The sequence below is a fragment of the Carcharhinus amblyrhynchos genome, chromosome 11 (genome assembly GCF_965287045.1).
Source record: "Carcharhinus amblyrhynchos chromosome 11, sCarAmb.v2.hapA, whole genome shotgun sequence".
Taxonomy (NCBI): Eukaryota; Metazoa; Chordata; class Chondrichthyes; order Carcharhiniformes; family Carcharhinidae; genus Carcharhinus; species Carcharhinus amblyrhynchos.
The window spans coordinates 19,163,534-19,183,449 of NC_137334.1; the positions used below are offsets into that span (position 1 = coordinate 19,163,534).

At 43.0% G+C, this 19,916-nt stretch overlaps 1 protein-coding gene across 19 annotated transcripts in view; it reads left to right on the plus strand.

Annotated features, from left to right (window-relative positions):
* Positions 1-316: 316 nt before the first annotated feature.
* LOC145349950 (poly(rC)-binding protein 3) overlaps positions 317-19,916 on the plus strand; it is a 154,604-nt gene continuing 135,004 nt past the window's right edge. For 17 of the 19 annotated variants that reach the window (XM_080198659.1, XM_080198655.1, XM_080198668.1 and 14 more), the window contains exon 1: positions 317-454. The gene's annotated coding sequence lies outside the window, so the exon portion shown is untranslated. The remainder of the gene's footprint in view (positions 455-19,916) is intronic. The other 2 variants (XM_080198660.1, XM_080198664.1) reach the window with 1 other exon arrangement.

Consider the following 19,916-nt stretch of genomic DNA (forward strand, 5'->3'; position numbering starts at 1 on the left):
GACAGCAGGTGCTGATTGGCGGGGCTGGGGAGGCGGCTGATTGGCCGAGGGCGGGGCGGCGGTTGGTCTCGCGGTGCCAGGCCCGGGCAGCGGTTAGTGCGTCTGGCGCCTGGTCTGAGAGGCGGCGGCGTGTGGGCGCTCACTTTTTCACTGTCAGCCCGTTAAGCCAGCGGCTCCCCCCCCCCTCCTTCCTCTCCTCACTAAACCCTTCCTATTCACCCCCCCTTCCCTCCCTCCCCTTCCCCTCCCCCCCTTTCCCTCCCCACCTTCCCGCCCCTCTCCCCTCGCTCCGGGCCACCATTGTTCCCGCCCGGCCCTCTCCATTCCCTCCCCCCCCCTGTTTTCCTCACCCCTCCCCCTCTCCTCTTCCCCTCCCCCCCCCACCCCCTCTTCGGGGTTGGAGGCTGCTCCTGTTTCCCACCTCCCTCGGGCCTGCCTTGGACTCGCGGAGCTGGTGAGTTTGCCCACATGGAGGTTACATCTTAGCAGCGAGGGAGGGAGGAGGGAAAAAAGGATCTGTTGCCTCTTCTGTTTTTCCTTTCAAATAGTTTGGATCTGTTTGTCGTGCTGATTGGGGTCTCACTCTGTGCCAGGTGGGGTCTCCTGCCGTGCCCATGTGCCTGGTGGGATCTCATTCTGTGCCCCAAATGGCTGGTGGACGGGGTCTCTTGCGGTGCCCCCCCCCGGTGGCTGGTGGACGGGGTCTCTCGCGGTGCCCCCCCGGTGGCTGGTGGACGGGGTCTCTCGCGGTGCCCCCCCGGTGGCTGGTGGACGGAGTCTCTCGCGGTGCCCCCCCGGTGGCTGGTGGACGGAGTCTCTCGCGGTGCCCCCCCGGTGGCTGGTGGACGGGGTCTCTCGCGGTGCCCCCCCCCGGTGGCTGGTGGACGGGGTCTCTCGCGGTGCCCCCCGGTGGCTGGTGGACGGGGTCTCTCGCGGTGCCCCCCGGTGGCTGGTGGACGGGGTCTCTCGCGGTGCCCCCCGGTGGCTGGTGGACGGGGTCTCTCGCGGTGCCCCCCGGTGGCTGGTGGACGGGGTCTCTCGCGGTGCCCCCCGGTGGCTGGTGGACGGGGTCTCTCGCGGTGCCCCCCGGTGGCTGGTGGACGGGGTCTCTCGCGGTGCCCCCCGGTGGCTGGTGGACAGGAGTGGGAGGTCGTCTCCCCCCGTGCTCCTGGCGACAGGAGGGGTGGTCTGCCCCTTGTGGTTGTGAGACGTCTCTCTATGCCATGGTGTCTTAAGTTGAGGCCCCCCTGTCCCTGGTGGATCTTCCCCTGTGCCCCTGGTATCTTCGGTGGGGCAGTGTTCCCCTGGAGTGTGTGTGGTTACTTATGTTCCCCCAGTGTGTGGTGGTTTTCTCAAAGTGTTCCTGGGGATGTGGCAGCTCTCTCCATGTGGTTGAGGTTGTGATTGTTCTTGTTTTGGCATTGGCTCTGTGTTGTTATATCTACTGACCTGTGCATGTTGCCAATTGTTCTTTGGGGATTACTCGATCTATACAGTTACACCCCATTTTTGTGCAAATTATCTGACCCATGGGTGTGTGACTGTCCTGAACCTTGTTAGCATGCATTCCAGGAGACGGGTACAGTATCTTTGTAATCAATTTATCGCTATGATGGGATCACACTGTGTTGGGGGCAAATGCCAGCAACCTAATAACATGAATTGTAAAAAGTATACTTTAACTGTGATTCCATGTGGAAATCACAAAATTCATTCAGCCTACTTGTATTTTTTTTGGGTTTATTTAAACTAATCTTGCACCAGACAATATTTATGCAGTTATGAAATGTTTACTGAAAATTACAGTCAACAGGTGACTCTTTGGTTATGTTTGTGTTACCAGTTGATGTTTGGTTATGCCAACTGATGTGGTGTTCCAATATTATGCCCTAAATTGCTGAAAAAATTCTGGCAGGACTGTCGCCAGCTTGAAGTAGTTTACGTTTCCTGTTTCTAAAGTCCGGAATCCATGTTGCATCCAAACACAACGTGGAATATATTGTTTTCTTTTAAAGGAAGTATAAGCTTTGTGGTAATCTCTTATTTGTTATTTCTGTTTACAGTTTGGATCGTCAATGATTCCATGCTTGACCATTTGATTAGGCAGACATGACACAGGAGCAATCATCTTCATAGAAAGAGACCCATTAGCAGAGCATATGTTTGAAAACACAATTAGTTTTACACTCTCTTCCTGTTGACCTTTGTTGAAGATTGTGTTGATGTCGTCAGGGCCTGTTTTTCCTATGGTTAGTTGTTGGCTTTGGGCGCTTATGCAAGTTGTTTTAATTGTTAATTCATCTCTTTTGTTATATAATTCAACACTTTTTTAGAAAGTTTTACCGCCTCCTGTGATTAAAATATTTATCAAACAGTGGAGTTTTCAATAGAATTGGAGTATTTCTACAGTGCAGAAGGAGACCATTCAGCCTGTTGAGTCTGCATTGACTCTCTGAAAGAGCATCTGATCCAGGCCCTTCCCTTTGTCCTATCCCTGTGCATTTACCATGGTTAATTCACCTAACCTACACACCTTTAGACACTAGGTCAATTTAGTGTGGCCTAACCCGCACATCTTTGGACTGTAGGAGAAAACCTACACACTCACAGGAAAAACATGCAAACACCACACAGTAACCCGAGACCAGAATCAAACCCAAGTCCCTGGCACTTTGCTGCCTGAATAGTTTTTGTTTTTGAAATAAATTTTTTCCTGACGCACAAAAATCAGTCTTCAGTGTATCCTTGTATTGATAACAAGTATATGGTCTTGTGTCTTTAACTGAGGAGTCCTGTATGTCACAGCAGCGCCACTGATTGCATGTGCAGGAGGGCACCACACTTATTGGCATATCCTCTGAGCATTGGCTGACTGAATTGGCTTCCAAGCAAATATGAAGTAATGTCCCCATTGCAGTCAGTATAAACACACAATGCTCTTCGTGACAATAATTTCAAGAGAACAGCTTAATAGCAAGGAAAACTGACATGGTGCATTGAAATAACTTGAGTGTTTTACAGAGGGCTATGCTTCTACAACCACTAGCAGTCTGTTGGGGACTTGTTTAAATAACGATCCTTCGCATGATCCTGTGCAGCGTTGGATTGTTAAATCATCAGCTTATTGCAACTGGACTTGCTGATTTCTTTGTCTGATATTTTCATATCCAGGATTTTTTTTTCCCCTCTCCACTATCGGGAGATGTTGAGGTCAATTATAATATCATGACCATCTTGACTTCATTTAGCTAAATCAGTAGAGATTGGAACGAGGAGAAGTGCTGAACTTATTGCCTAATGCAAAGACTATGAAAAGTAATATGTTTACCCTCTGAACTATCTGAGAAATTGGCATAATCTGTGAAAAACCTTCCATGTAATCTGTATGCCCTTGGCTAGTATAGTTTAACTAGTTATAAAAATGTCAAGGTTCAATGACAAACTGAAACTGATGGTCTTTGCACTGCTGAGTATTGTAGGGTGGCATTTTAGTAACATAGTCAGTTACATGTTACCACAACAACAACTTGTATTTAAATGGACCCTTGACCTTTATAAAGTGCCCCAAAATCCTTCACCGGAGTATTATTAAAGAAAATTTGACGTTCAGCTGCCTAATGACTTCCTGGGGCAATTTGAGAGTGCATTCGGTCACAAATTAGGAGCAAGAGTGGACTGTTAGACCCTCAAGCTTGCTCTGACATTTGGAAAGGTCATGGCTGATCTGATTATAGCCTCAACTCCACTTTCCTAACTACCCCATGCCCTCTTTGACTAAAATCTTGCCTAACTCAGTCTTAAAAATATTCCATGACCCTCCCTTCCCAATTCTCCTGTTGATAGTGAAAGAATGGTGAAGTCAGGGTGGTGAGTGGCTCGGAGGGGAATCTCCAGGTAGTGGTGTTCCCATGTGTGACTTTGTCCTGGGTGGTAGTGGTTGAGGTTTGGAAAGTGCTTTAGTAAAGAGCCTTGGTGAGTCCCTGCAGTGCAGTCAATCACGTTGCTGTGAATCCAGATTCACATGGGCCAGAACATGCATGGATAGGTATTCAAGTACATTACGTTAATGAATTTGGTGGGTTTTTATGACAATTGCTAGTTTCATGGTCAATATAGAGTAATTTTATATTCCAGATTTATTAATTGAATTTAAATTCCACTAACTACTCTGGATTTCTGGTCCAATACCACCACCGCTCTAGAAAATTCTCCTGGAATACACTTCAAAAATATGATTCTCAATCAATACTGCTTCCCCCATCTCCTCTCTTTCCTGAACACTTTGTATCCATATATATGTCCTCAGTCTATCTTTTTGAGCTAGGGTCCTTGTGCATGAGTCGCAAAAACCCAGCTTGCAGGTGCAGCAGGTGGTCAGGAAGGCTAATGGGATGCTGGCCTTCATAGCGAGGGGGATTGAATATAAAAGTAGGGAGGTCTTGCTGCAGCTGTATAGGGCACTGGTGAGGCCGCAGCTGAAGTACTGTGTGCAGTTTTGGTCACCACACTTACGCAAGGATATTTTGGCCTTGGAAGGAGTGCAGAGGACGTTTACTAGGCTGATGCTGGAGTTGAGGGGGTTGAGCTATGAGGAGAGGCTGAATAAACTAGGCTTGTACTCGTTAGAGTTTAGAAGAATGAGGGGAGATCTCATTGAGACGTGTAAGATGATGAATGGGATGGATAGGATAGAGGTGGAGAGACTCTTCCCGTTCAGAAAGGACAGTAGGACTAGGAGGCACAGCCTCAAGATAAAGGGGGGGGCGGTTTAGAACGGAGTTGAGGAGGAACTTCTTCACTCAAAGGGTGGTGAATCTCTGGAATTCTCTGCCCGTTGAGGTGGTGGAGGCTGCCTCGCTAAATATTTTTAAGACGCGGGTTGATGGGTTTTTGATAAGCGAGGGGATTAAGGGTTATGGGGAGAGGGCGGGAATGTGGAACTGAGCCATGACAGATCAGCTATGATCTTATTGAATGGCGGGGCAGGCTCGAAGGGCTAGATGGCCTACTCCTGCTCCTATTTCTTATGTTTCAGTTATTCCACAGGGTTGTGTGTGCCTGAAGCTTTCAAACCTCGTTTACCACACTAGTTCCATCACATCATGCTGCACAGTAAACCTAATTTAGGCATAATTGCCTTCCATCTTGCTCTGAGCCAACAACATATCTTACTATTTATCTGGCTGTCCCAATTCTTGGTTTTCTACTTCTGATTCCCATTTTCTACCAAGTCAGTTTAAACATCAGTGTCTGGATATTATAGGTGAACTTGAAATTTCCGTATCGAGATTTCTTCTCAAAAGTGAGAGAGTTGAAAAATTAATTTCACCACTGATCTCGGGCTTCTACTCCCAATAGCAATTTGCCCTGCAAGGACACTGGCCCTGGCTCTGTTTGGGTACACTCTTTTTGGTTTGGAGGAATATTGTATTCCTTTGAACTGGTTCCAGAAGTCACAGGAATGTGAAATCCTTCCTCCTGCATCATCTTTCTGGCCATGCATGTCTGCTCTTTCCCATTTCTATAAGCCTTAGTGCATGATGCTGAAGATTACTACCTCTGAGGTTCTGCTTGCTGATTCCTTTCCCAGCTACCTAAAATACCTACAGGACCTTAGCCGTCTGCTGGTACAAGGGAACCATATCCAGGATTCATGTCTTCAGCTGCAGAAGTGCCTGCCTGTTCTCCTAACTTTCCTGCTGCCTTAGAAAAGCATCCAGCATAATCAAGCACCTTCTCCTGTCGGGAGAAAGATGTGAAAGTCTGAGATCACGCACCAAGCGACTCAAGAACAGCTTCTTCCCTCTCGTCAAGAATGGACCAGCAGGGTGGATTTGATGTATGGGAAGCCAGTAACCCTTAACGGGGTTAGAACAAAGTTCCCATTGTTCTTTTCTTCAAGAGAACCCTCCATGCTTTTAGGGGTGCCAGACCACCCCAAATCTTGCCCCTCCATGTGATTCCCAGAAACAAAGAAATTGAAATATAGGACAGAAACGGGTCATTTGAGGCCTGTGGTGGTGTTCAGGCTCCACATGACCCTCCACCATTTATTTAGTTCATCTAACTCTATCAACCTATCCTATTTTGTGTCTACCTCGTGAACTTATTTAGCATCACCTCAAACACATCTGTTAGTCCTAATGTTGAGGAATAAAATCAAGATGTGGATATGCCGGCGTTGGACTGGGGTAAACACAGTAAAAAGTCTGACAACACCAGGTTTAAGTCCAACCGATTTATTTGATAGTAAGTTCACTAGCTTTCGGGTTAGCCCCTTCGTCAGGTGAATGGGCATAGGATAACAAAAACAGCTACACAATAGATGGGGTCCCTTGTGGGGTAAAATGCAACCAATCGGGACCTAACTCAACATGCCGAGACTTTCCACCGAATGGATTGTAGAGTGACCTCAGGCAAGGCTTAGGGGAAGTGGGGTCTGCTTCCTAATCAATACCTGTGGTGCCTAGACGTAGCAACACTGGCAACTTTCTGCTCCCCAGACCTAGAATACCTGATGGTAAAATGCCGCTCCTACTACCTCCATTATCCTGATGGCAGTTTACATCCCATCCCATGCAGACGTGAGGGTCGCGCTGGGCAAAATATACACCACTATGAATAGCCTTGAGACGAAACATCTCGAGGTTTTGTTCATTGTGGTTGGGGACTTCAATCAGGCCAAGCTCAAGAGTGTATTACCAAGTTACTACCAACATATCTCCTGTTCTACCAGATCCTAGACCACTGTTACTCAAATATCAAACATGCCTACCTTCTATCACCTGTCCACACTTTGGCAAATCAGACCACAAGGCAGTGCTCCTGCTCCTGGCTTGCAAGCAAAAACTGAAACAGGAGAATCCATCAAAGAAAGTCACGCAACGTTGGCCTGAGGAATCAGATGATCTATGAGTCTGCTTGGAGTCAGTGGATTGGTCATTATTTAAAAACTCTGCGACCAGTCAGAACGAGTACGCCACCACAGTAACTGACTTCTTTAGTAAGTGTGCGGAAGACTGTGTGTCAAAAAAGCAAATGTGTTCCCCAACTGGAAACCATGGATGAATAGGGATATCCAGTGTTTGCTGAAGTCTGAGGTGTTCAAGTCAGATGTAATCTAAGGAGATCCATCAAAGATGCCAAAAGACGGTACCGGACCACGCTAGAGTCCCAGGCTAGCCACACCAACCCCCGCCGACTATGGCAAGGTCTGCAAGGCATAACACGCTACAAGATGAAGGGAAGTAAAGTCGCCAGCTCCAATGCACCCCTCCCCAGTGAGCTCAATGCATTGTATGCCCATTTTGAGCAAGAGGTCAGCAAAAGCCTGCCCTCCACCCTGGAAGACTTGGATGAGGTCCCCATTGCAGATATCAGAGCAGTCTTCTCGCAGGTCAACCCGCGGAAAGCAGTGGGCCCAGATGGGGTACCCGGACGAGCAATCAGATCTTGCGTGGATCGGCTGATAGGGGTATTCACAGACATCTTTAGCCCCTCTGTACAACAATCTGAGGCCCCTTTCTGCTTCAAGAAGACAACCACCATCCTGGTACCTAAGAAAAACCAAGCAGCGTGCCTTAATGACTATTGGCTGGTGGCTCTGACACCCATCATTATGAAGTGCTTCGAAAAGCTAGCCATAGCACGAATCAGTTCCAGCCTCCCGGACTACCTGGACAACAAGGATACCTGTGTCAGACTCCTATTTATAGAATTTAGCTCAGCCTTCAACACTATTATTCCCACAAAAGTCTGTCGCCAAACTCCGTGGCCTGGGCCTCGAAACCTCCCTTGGAGGTGAGCTTCCTAACTCAGACCACAATCAATAAAGATAACCGAAAACCTCCACAATCATCCTCAACACTGCCCCATAAGACTGCGTTTTCACCCCCCTATTATATTCCTCCTTCCCTATGACTGGCCAAATTCCCCTCCAATTCAATTTTCAAATTTGCTGCCACACCACCATAATGGGTCGGATCTCAAACAACGATGAGAGATAGTACAGGAATGAGAGAGAATCTGTTGAACTGGTGAGGCAGCAATAATCTCCCTCAATGTCAACAAAACAAAAGAGATTGTCGTCGACTTCAGGAAGCATAAAGGAGAACATGCCCCTGGCTACGTCAATGCGGACGAAGTAGAAAGGATCCAGAGCTTCAGGTTTTTAGGTATCCAGATCACCAACTGTTCTGGTCCCCCATGCTGACACTATAGTTAAGAAAGCCCACCAACGCCTCTACTTTCTAGAAGACTATGGAAATTTGGCATGTCACTTACGACTCTCACCAGCTTTGCAGATGCACCATAGAAAGCGTTCTTTCTGGATGTTTCACAGCTTGGTATGGTTCCTGCTGTGCCCAAAACTACAAGGAACTACAAAAAGTCGTGAATGTAGCCCAATCCATCACGCAAACCAGCCTCCCATCCACTGACTCTGTCTACACTTCCCACTGCCTCGGCAAAGCAGCAGCATAATTAAGGACCCCACATATCCTGGATATTATCTCTTCCACCATCTTCTGTTGGGAAAAAGATATAAAAGTCTGAGGTCACGTATCAACTGACTCCCTATATAAGTCCACTTAGAGGGGGCAATCTTCAGCAAAGAGAGATTCTAACAAAGCTGAACTGGAGCACTTGGGTTGGTCTTCCCTAATTACCCAAGAAAGGCTAGATATCTGTGGATTAGCTGACCATGCCCAGGCATGCACCAGTACATATTTACCCATTTCGACAAAGCCAGACATGCCAACGATGGAGGAAAATAAAACCTGGTCTTTTCCAGGATATATAATTTGTCTATACTTAGACGAGCAAGGATTTCTTAATCCCAAAATAACAAGTACAAAAGGAAAGCATGAAAAACGTTTCAGCAGTAGTTCTAACAGGGGCTTTTCTCACTCATAGTGAAAACTTGTAAGGTCATATACATTACCTGTATACCAAACCACCTACCCGTCACTCATCTAAAAATAAAATGAAGGGTACCAACAAATATACTCCCTCTGTAAATGCAAGGATTGCAGCATATTAACAAATTAAAAATTACACAATCCTCTTTCTCACAGCCAACTCAGCATGTTCTCCAACAGAAAGAGGGAGACCTACAAACAATCCCCAAACAAAGAGATATCTATTGCAAACACTGAAACCTAAGGATTAGTTTAAGTTTATTAGTGTCGCGAGTAGGCTTATGTCGACCCTGCAGTGAAGTTACTGGGAAACCCCCTAGTCGCCACACTGGCGCCTGTTCTGATACACTGAGGGGGAGAATTTAGGCCAATGCACCTAAACCGGAGCACCTAAAAGAAATCCACGCAGAAATGGGGAGAATGTGCACACTCCGCACAGATAGTGACCCAAGCTGGAATCAAACCCTGTTTCTGTAAGGCAGTATGCGAACCACTGTGCCACCTTTTACAGAGGGCCAGAGGCAGGGTGGGGAAACCCCCTTAACCACTCCCACTTCCCTGGTACTACACATCAAAATCAAGATTGAATGAAAAAGGTTATGCATGTTAATCTAGGGCCCCCTTTGTTCCACTATTGAAGCATGTTAGTGGAAGAATACCATCAGAGAAAAAAAGGAGAATCCTGATTTTTGCAGTATGAAGTGTGTGTAGCGACCAGGGGATTTTCAAGTAACTTCATTGCAGTTAATGTAAGCTTACTTGTGACAAATAAACTTCCAATTGAAAAGGCCAAAGCCATGAAAGGATCTTTGAGCAGCAGCGTTCAAGATCCATCTAGAGTTTCACCGAAGCCTTTGTACCTCTGCTATGTCGTCGCCTGAAAGCCCTGGTAAAGAGAAACCTAGACCCTAGACGGATGGCAGAGACAAGTCACGTCTGGCTGACTGACCCCAGGCTTCAAAGACCATTGTCCACTACTTCATCTCAATGGCAGCCATCATCTTGATGCCTATGGGAGTGCCAAAGTGTAGGCCTGCTCACCAGTGAAACTGCCACTACGAACTAGATCTGTCTTGGCCATCTCTGACCACCTCAAACAAGGATTTTCTTGATTCAACTTAGCTGCCCATTACTAAGTTTAGCCAGGATCTTCCAAGAACACAACACAGATTATACTCATCAGGATTAAATAATTTATGGGTTGTGCCTCTGTTTTTTTTGAATTGAAAGATGAGTTGTACCAGAGCTTGCTGAAATGCTGTCAATGCCATGCTTGCGGCATGTGACACCCCCTCTCAGTTAGCTTTTGACATTACTGGACTCGTACTACTGGACTACAGTGTATCTCCTATTTCAGGTTTCCCAATTTAGTTGTAACGTACTTGTATGTACTTGCCTTCTCGTAGAAATGTCAGCACTATATGCTATTTTGAGGATTTAAAAATTTAAAACCCTAATTCTCTGTATTCAGATATTTTAGGTGGGTTGATTTTAGTTTGTGATTGCAAGCAGCCTTTGTTCTTTTAGGGTTTGTCTTTTAGTCAATGAGATTCATAACTGAAATATTTCTTCCTTTAATTATTTTACCTCTCGGTATTTGAAATACTAACCTGGGATATGGAGTGTTGCAATTGATGTCACGTGGGAATGAGACCAACTTCATGTCATTTGTCTCTCTGCATTTTAATACACAGTCAGCCAGTGTCTAGAGCCAAACACTACACAATCAATGCTGATTCATTTAAAAAATAAGTTAAATGGAACATGGTGATAAACCCAACCAGGAGCTTCTGTTCCCCTGCAGAATCATTTTGGAGCGATTATCTCACATTAGCAATCACTTTGTTTTTTTTTAAGAAAAAGTAAAGAGATAAGAGCTTGTTGTTTAACATCTGGCTGATGCGAAGAGTCAATTGAACTCTTTAAGTCTACACTGGTAATTGTGGTGAGACTGCACCTATTATCCCCGTGGATTTGGGTTAACAGATCAAATAAATGTTAACATTCAGCCCCTATTTGCTATTCAGTGGTGCCTATTGGATTAGCCATCAGTTGAAGAGAAGAGAGAAAATGACTGTAATAAATGTCTTTTTTTTTCCTCTACCGGTAGCCAAATAATCTGACACTTGTCAACATTCATAAAGGCTGCATTCATGCGGTACCAGTGGGCAGCTTGTGAATCTACAGAACTACTAGGTTGGTAATAATTGCACTCAGTAATTCGGTGCAACACACAAGCATTTGTTCAGCAGGAGCTTTTAGTTTGAAAATACCAGTCTTTGTTCAGTGGCAACTATTGTTTCTTCTAGTGGAAGCCAAACATGCTGGAACTTCCATGCGTCGCTAACTTAACCCAGTGTGTAAATATTTCACCCAATTCTTGAGTTAGAAGGAAGGGAGTACTGCATCTCTAGCCTATAGTATTATAAAACATGGTTATCAAAGAATTTCTGTATCACTTTTTGTATTAATATATTGCTTTTAAATTGTAATCTTTAACTTCAGTTTTTGAACTGAAATGCCACGGAGGGAAAGGATTGCATTTTTTAATTAATTCATTGTATATAGGTGTCATTGATGAAGCCAGTATTTATTGCCCAGCTTAAATTTCCCTTGATGGTCGTGGAATGGAGCTGCCTTGAACTGCAATAGCTTGAGAGGAGTTTTCTAGGATTTTGACACAGCAATACTGAAGGAATAGCAAAATAGTTCCAAAGCGGGATGGTTTGTGACTGGCACCCCGAGGTGGTGGTGTTCCTTGTTGCTGCTTCCCTCCTGCCTTAGAAGTTGTGAATTTGCAAGCTGCAGGTGAAGAAATGTTGAAGCGTGAAATGTAGACAAACTTAAAGGACTGGAGTTTAGTCATGGTTTAAACTGTTTTTAGAAGTATAGTAATTTCAGGAGGAATGCCCAAGGATTGGCAAGTGATAACACTTCAGGACAGGAAGCGAACCATAGAATCCCTAGCAGGAGGAGGCCATTCAGCCCATCAAATCTGCACTGATTCTCTGAAAGAGCGCTTCATCCAGTGATGCTGTTCATTTGGGGCATGTGAAGTCTCTTTCAATAGTTGTGCATCAGGAAATATGCCATGATACTTTGGTGCAAGTTCTTGCATTTATTTAGCATATATCATTATTTGATGTCTCAAAGTATTTTATAGCTACTGAAGTACCTTTGAAGTGCAATTACTGTTGTAATTTCAACAAGATTCCCACAATAGTAATGTGATAGTGACTATATAATTTGTTTTTTTGTGATAATTGAGGGATAATAATTGGCCAGGGCACTGTAAGTTTCAATAAAATTCCAACACCTTCTCCCAATCCTTCTAAACTCCGAGTACAGATCCAGAACCCTTAACCATTCCTCATACGACAAGTTCTTAATTCCAGGGATCATTCTTATGAACATTCTCTGGTCCCTTTTCAAGGCCAGTACATTCTTCCTTAGATATGGGGCCCAAAACTGCTCTCAATACTCCAAGTGGAGTTTGACCAGAGCCTTACACGGCCTCAGAAGTACATCCCTGCTCTTGTAGCCACAGTATTTATGTCTGGCCCTGTTCAGTTTATGGTCAGTGGAAAACCCCAGACTATTGATGCTGGAGCATCAGTGATGGTAATGCCATTGGAGGTCAAGGGGTGATGGTTAAATTCTCAATTGTTGGAAATGGAGTGGACTGGACACTCCCTTGCCGTTGGTGCTTCTGGTTGCTGGGAGTGTGGGACAAGTGTGTGGGGGTATATGTCTGAGCACAGTTGATAAGTCTGAGTTTTGAGTTTCTGTTTTGTTGCTCTGTGAAAGGATGTACACCATAAAGTCATTTTTTTAATCCTGAATTTGTTGTCCATCATGGTGGAAAGACTCTTCCCGCTCAAAAAAGTTAGTAGGACTAGGGGGCACAGCCTCAAGATAAAAGGGGGGCGGTTTAGAACGGAGTTGAGGAGGAACTTCTTCACTCAAAGGGTGGTGAATCTCTGGAATTCTCTGCCCGTTGAAGTGGTGGAGGCTGCCTCGCTAAATATTTTTAAGACGCGGGTTGATGGGTTTTTGATAGGAGAGGGGATTAAGGGTTATGGTGAGAGGGCGGGAAAGTGGAACTGAGCAGCGACAGATCAGCCATGATCTTATTGAATGGCGGGGCAGGCTCGAAGGGCTGGATGGCCTACTCCTGCTCCTATTTCTTATGTTCTTATGATGAATATGAAGTTGAAAATTCTCAAAAGTTTAAATTACTATGAAACAAAGGTTTCCAAAATACATATCCACTCAGTTATTGAGTATAATTTAGATTGGCTGATGTCTGTGATTAGTAATCCATTTGAAAAGGAATCGCTCACCAAAAAATTGAGAACCGCTGATCTGGTATGATTGCAGTGAGAAAGGCAGACAAGTCATAAGTTTCCACAACCATTCACTGGTTAAACTCCCAACTATAGTTGTGTGTGTAGTTTGGTTGTTGTGCTATAGGAATGGTACTTCTTTGAGGACATAAGAACTAAGAAGTAGGAGTAGGCCATCTAGCCCTTTGAGCCTGCCCCGCCATTTAATAAGATCATGGCTGATCTGAAGTGGCTCAGTTCCACTTTTCTGCTTTCTCCCCATAACTCTTAATTCCCTTGCCTACCAAAAACCTATCTACCCGTGACTTAAATATATTTAGCGAGGTAGCCTCCACCACTTCAATGGGCAGAGAATTCCAGAGATTCACCACCCTTTGAGTGAAGAAGTTCCTCCTCAACTCTGTTCTAAACTGCCACCCCCTCCCCCCCTTATTTTGAGGCTGTGCCCTCTAGTCCTGCTGTCCTTTCTGAGTGGGAAGAATCTCTCTACCTCTACCTTATCCATCCCCTTCATTATCTTCTACATCTCTATAAGATCCCCCCCCCCACTCATCCTTCTAAACTCCAACGAGTACAGACCCAGTATATTTAGTCTCTCTTCATAGTCCAACCCCTTCATCTCCGGTATCAGCCTAGTGAACCTCCTCTGCACTCCCTCCAAGGCCAAAATATCCTTGCGCAAGTGCGGCGACCAAAACTGCACACAGTACTCCAGCTGCGGCCTCACCAGTGCCCTGTACAATTGCAGCAAGACCTCCCTGCTTTTATATTCTATCCCCCTTGCTATAAAGACGAGCATCCCATTCGCCTTCTTGATCACCTGCAGACTGGGTTTTTGCGACTCATGCACAAGGACCCCCAGGTCCCTCTGCACCGTAGCATGCTGCAGCTTTTCGCCCTTTAAATAGTAATCCCTCCTACTATTATTCCTGCCAAAGTGGATAACCTCACACTAGCTAACATTATACTCCATCTGCTAGGTCCTCGCCCACTCGCTCAGCCTATCTAGATCCCTCTGCAGACTTTCCACACCCTCCGCACAATTTGCTTTTCCACTCATCTTTGTGTCATCAGCAAATTTCGACACCCTACACTCAGCCCCCTCCTCCAGATCATCTATGTAAATGGCAAACAGCTGAGGCCCCAGCACCGATCCCTGCGGCACTCCACTGGTTACCAACTGCCAATCAGAATAGCACCCATTGATACCAACTCTCTGCCTCCTATTAAACAGCCACGCTGTCTAATATCCACGCTAACACCTTGCCCCCAACTCCATGCCCCCTAACCTTCTGAAGCAGCCTTTTGTGCGGCACCTTATCAAATGCCTTCTGAAAATCAAGAAATACCACATCCACCGGTTGTTGATTGTTGTATCCAAAGTGTATAGTATGTTGAGTATAAGAAGACTAAATACAGGTTAAGTTGCAGAACATGAACCTTTTCTCTTTGGAAAAAAATGGGATTTGTAGATGCTTTAAAATAAGTTCTGAAACATAATGGGCTAACATAGCTGATTCATTTGAGTTCTTCATGTTGATACACTAATTGAGGGGCCTTTTTAATGTAATACTATCCCCTGATTCTAGCAATGAATAGGGAACTGGGATGATCATTTCATGCACAAGTATAATAAACATATAAACTGGGCAAGCAATGCATAAAAGTTCATTATCAAGAAACATTTGTACTTTTATTACATTTCTGTAATGTCCTGAAGTGAATGACATTCAACGCTTGCTGTGATTAAAATATTGATCATTCTGGGCGTAGTAAAATTGCTGAAATGCAAAAGATGACACAACAAGTGGTGTCTTCCTGTGTTTTAGTGTGTTTTTCTGATGTTGGGAAGAATACTGTCCAGAACTCCCTGGTTATATTTTCAAATACTGCAGGGGCATTGTTATTTACTTGAGTTACTGGAGAGAACACAATCCCTTACTTCTCATCTGAAAGGTGCAAGTACAACCCTCCTACTGGCTAAACTTGTTTACCCTGTGAGCCTGTAAACTTCTAACTCATCTGATTGAGTCAGCTGGTAGCATAATTGTCTGTGTTCAGACTATGTAATAATATCAAGGCTTCAATTGTATTCTTTGTTCCCTTGTTAAAGCTTAGTGATTCAAGGTCACTATTCGCAGTGGAAATTAGACGTCCTGATAGAATCAGATTATTTTGCGGAATATTGGAAAGGCGAAATGACAAAATGCATTCTCATTAAATGTAAAATATGTTCTCTGCAGATGTAGATTTTTTTTCTGCCGTTTTCTTGCTGACTTGTGCTGAAGTAGAGAGTTAGTTGCATTGGAGATTATAATCCTCCAGCGTCTTGCCCACTTTGTCCAACTTGAATCTATTATGAGTGAACACACACAATTTGGAAAATCAGTTGCTGTAGTTTGATAGATCACTGTACCTTAATTACATTGTGTGGCATGTTTTCAGTTCTGATCAAGTTACATATTAATGATTTTCATAAGCTTATGCAGAGAAAACATGAAAAACATGCATTTGGGATTGTGTGTAACTGTCTATAATTGTTTTATAAAACAATACACTGATCACAAATATCTACTTAAGATAAAGAGATATTAATCATTGTTGAGTTTGACAGAGAATATTTGACTAAACTCTAAAATCACCATGGCAGGTTATACTGGCTTACTTCATTGAAACATGAGCAATTAGGAGATTGGCTTTTACAGCAGCAAATAGTGTCACAGACCTTTATGGTTTTTGAAAATCCATCATAATGAACATCTTCATTTGGTCCATGAGCCTTAAATATCCACTTGCCCAGCTTTTTGATCTCTGCTTTGTTTTACTATCAGTCCTGCTAGGCAGTTGCACATTGGATGCTATGCTGAGGTGCTTTTGGGAACCTATGGTACTGAATCCTGCAACTAAAAGCAAAATGTAATATTGAATATAAAACCTCTTATAGTAAAACTTGTGTAGTTTCCAGGAAATATACCCTCCAAATTTGATGATCACCGATTCAGAAGAAACTGATGTATTAAGTAATTAGACAATCATATGATGGGGTTTAGTTCAGTTTCCAAATCTTTGAAAAAGGTTCCACACGAAGGCCTGCTCTCTGAGCCGGGATTTAGGTAAAACAATGAAAGAGATCACAAATCGAGTGAAGAGTGGCAGGTGCTTGGAGAAGTAATGATTTGGGCTGATGTTGACCGTGCCAGCAGTCTGCAAAAAGCCCTTTGATTTCCACAACTAAAATGTTGAAGCTATGTATAAACTACTCAAATCTAAAGGTGATGCTGAACTAGCCAGATATTTTGGAAGAAATAGTTGAATTATAAAGTATAAATGTTGCAGGTCATTAGCAGCTGTTGTTTTGTGTTTGATATATGTATAAAGATGCAAGTGTTTCACATGAGAAGAAAAACTAATTGAAACAGCAAAAATATATTCTGAAAGACCACAGAACTGTTCCCTCGCAGGTCAGCAATTTTTTTGTTTTTATTTCAGCATCCAGCATTTTTTTTTTGCTTTGCAAAAAGCCTAGATTCTGTTGGCTCGAGCGTTTAGAATACAATGACCTCTCTCCAACTGGTTGAGGATTTTTAGTTCCCTCCGGATTTTGTGGAGAGATTTGTAAAGGTTTGACTTGTTTTAAAGACTGATATCTAGACAACCTCATTGGAGGCTTCCAATTCACAATCTGCACAGTGGCACTTTGTCACACATCACTGACAAGTCCATTAGGTTAATGAGAACTATTTTGCAATAGGTTGAATTTCTGTCTTTTCAACCAAGTGCAAATGACCCTTAGCTCAGTGGGATAGCATTACAAGTAACTTATTGTAAAATGTTCAGTGTCAAATTTTTTGATCGTTTGTCAAGTAGGGAGCTTTAAAGGCACCATACAAATGTGAGTTGTTACAGCCCATTTTCTTGAGCTTTGACCAAAAATTGAGATTAAAGAATGCATCCAAGAGTTGTCAAAGGAGGCATATGTAGGTGCACTGATATAGTTGCATACTAATGGAATTGTTAAACTGCATATTTTGACGATCCCCCACACCAGCAGGAAAGAATTTCAGTGCATTCAAATGCTAATTAGGAGAACTTGATACGTTGGAGAATTTTGCAATCTCCATTTCCCTTGGGCAACAGTGATTAAGAGCTAATGCTATATCTCATTAATATTGGCTTTCTCTGGTTTATAAGCTGTTGCCATTCTCCAATATCTGCGATGTTACTGCAGCACATGCAACACAAGTCACTACCAAATTATTTTTTAAAATTCCATACTAAAGATCATTTATAAAACAAAATGCAAGAAACACTTGGCAACAGAATACATCTCATAAATAACCTAACCTTAGTCACAAAATATGATCTCAATTCTCAGTGCTGTTTTTGCTCTACAAAAGTACAGCATTGAAAGAAGCTATTCTTTCAGATCTAGCTGTATCTAACTCCTGAAAAGATTTCGCCAGTAACTTCCCCTGCTCTTTCTCCATTCTCATTTTTCCTTTTCAACTACACATTCAAGTTCCCTTTGGACATTACTATCGCAGCTACGTTCATCATCCTCTCAGAATTCTCCCCTTGTTTCTGGCTTTTGCCAATTATTTGAATTACTTCAAATTTTTTATCTGATTTGGTGAACTCCATTAAATATAGATGATCCCATCGTACTATTGGAGTTCGTCAAGTGTCTTGGCCAGTATTCCTCTATCAACAATTGTCAAAGGGACCACAGAACATCTATCTCATTCTCGCTGCACAATTTAGCTTCATAATGACATCTGTACTTCAAAATAATTTTGATCAATAAATTTTGTGTTGTCATGGGCTTGTGATCAGGTGTTATATAAACATAAGTTTTTTTTTTCAAATATTGGATGTCTTTGGAAGAGTTGAGCAATTTAATTATTTTGATACAAGCTTATTAATCCCCTGTGTCATTACTCATTGGGCTTTATGCCGTTTTAAGTGGGCCTGGAAGGTTGATGTGCATTCAGGTTTGGAAAGAAGTAATTTTGTTTAGTTGAACGTTATTTTGATTCCTGAAATTAAGTATTTTTCTTGTTTATTTTACCAATGACTATCTCAAAAGCTGATTATGGCAGTGTGATGTCCTTTGGAAGCTCAAAATATCTTATGGCATTTCTCCTGCATGATCTTGTTTATGTCCTAAAGTTGGCACAAATGAGTGGTTGCTCAGTGGAGATTGTGTCAGAACTCTATTTATAACATTGGAGCTTCAAAGAGTTGCATCTATTTAAATGGGACTACAGCCTGCACATTGAACAGGCAGGAAATTTGAGTACGTATCAATGTACTTTAGTTGTTTTAATTTAGTACATTTTCAATGCTTCCTTTCCACAAGCTCTAATTTAGGGTTGAGATGTGCTTTTTCTCTTGCTTCGAAATCTCAGAAATTGTATTGCAAATTACTGCTTCTTTGGGAAACTATTTTTGTTCCATTGTCATTGCAATAGCACAACGAAAGTACTATGTGCAGTTTTGGTTGTTGTATCTGGGAAGGATATACTTGGAGGTTGTAAAGTGAAGATGCACTCGATTGGACAGTCCTTTAAACGCCAGGGACCAATGATAAGAGGCAGAGTAAATTGAGCTGAAATTCCCTTGAAAAATGAGGGGTGACTTCACTGAAACATAAGATTTTTAAGGGGCTGGTAGGTTGTTTTCCATGACTGGGGAATCTAGAACACGGGTGCAGCCTAAGGATAACGGGTTGCTTATTTAGGACTGAAATGAGTAGAAATTACTTGACTTAGAGGATTTAAACATTTGGAATTCTTTACTTCAGAGGGTTGTGGATGCTTCAGTGAGTGTGTTCAAGACAGATCAATCGATATTTGATCTCTCTGAAAATGAGATGGGAGAGCAATTATGAAGCTGGAGCTGAGGTAATGGATTATCCCTCGATCAAATAGTTTGCTATTTCTTATTAAGAATTTGGTAAATGCGGAATGGTTGTTTGTGGATTGCTGTTAAATAAGGCAACTTGTAGTGTTCAGCTACTCTACACTGCTCTATGAGCAGCAATTATAGAATCTGTTTTCAACTGCAATACTTGATTTGTATTAAAAAGTGGCAACACATTTCAGATCAGTATCATGTGATGAGAACATCATGTTGATGCTTCAGATATAAGCACTTCGATGAGCAAGATTTTAATTTGCAAATTTAAGGGGAAAGATGCGCAAAATCAGTCAAGAGCAGGAAATAGTTGAATGACAAATGATATTAGTGTAAAACACTTGGAGATACAATGTGGAGCATCAAAGATATTAAACATAAGGCACATTGAGGGTGGACTTGGTTTGCCCCCAGTTCCTGAAGTATTCACACACACCTCAATTTTTAAATAATTCCTCTTATTGTCTCATGCTATAAAACCTGCAATTAGCATTTTTCTGCTTTGCTCAGGAGTACTAATACAGACCTTTTACTGAACATTTTCTCTCTTTGTTGCTTTTGTTCTGTTTCTTAAATGTTTTTCTTAACATTATTCAATATTCTGAAAGACTAGACATTGTGTCAGAAAACATACAATCGATTACTTTGACTCACACTTGCTTTTAAGGGTGGAATCAAGTTTTGATTAAAACTTCCATCAAAAATTTTCATGATTTCATGTTTATAAATGGGTAAT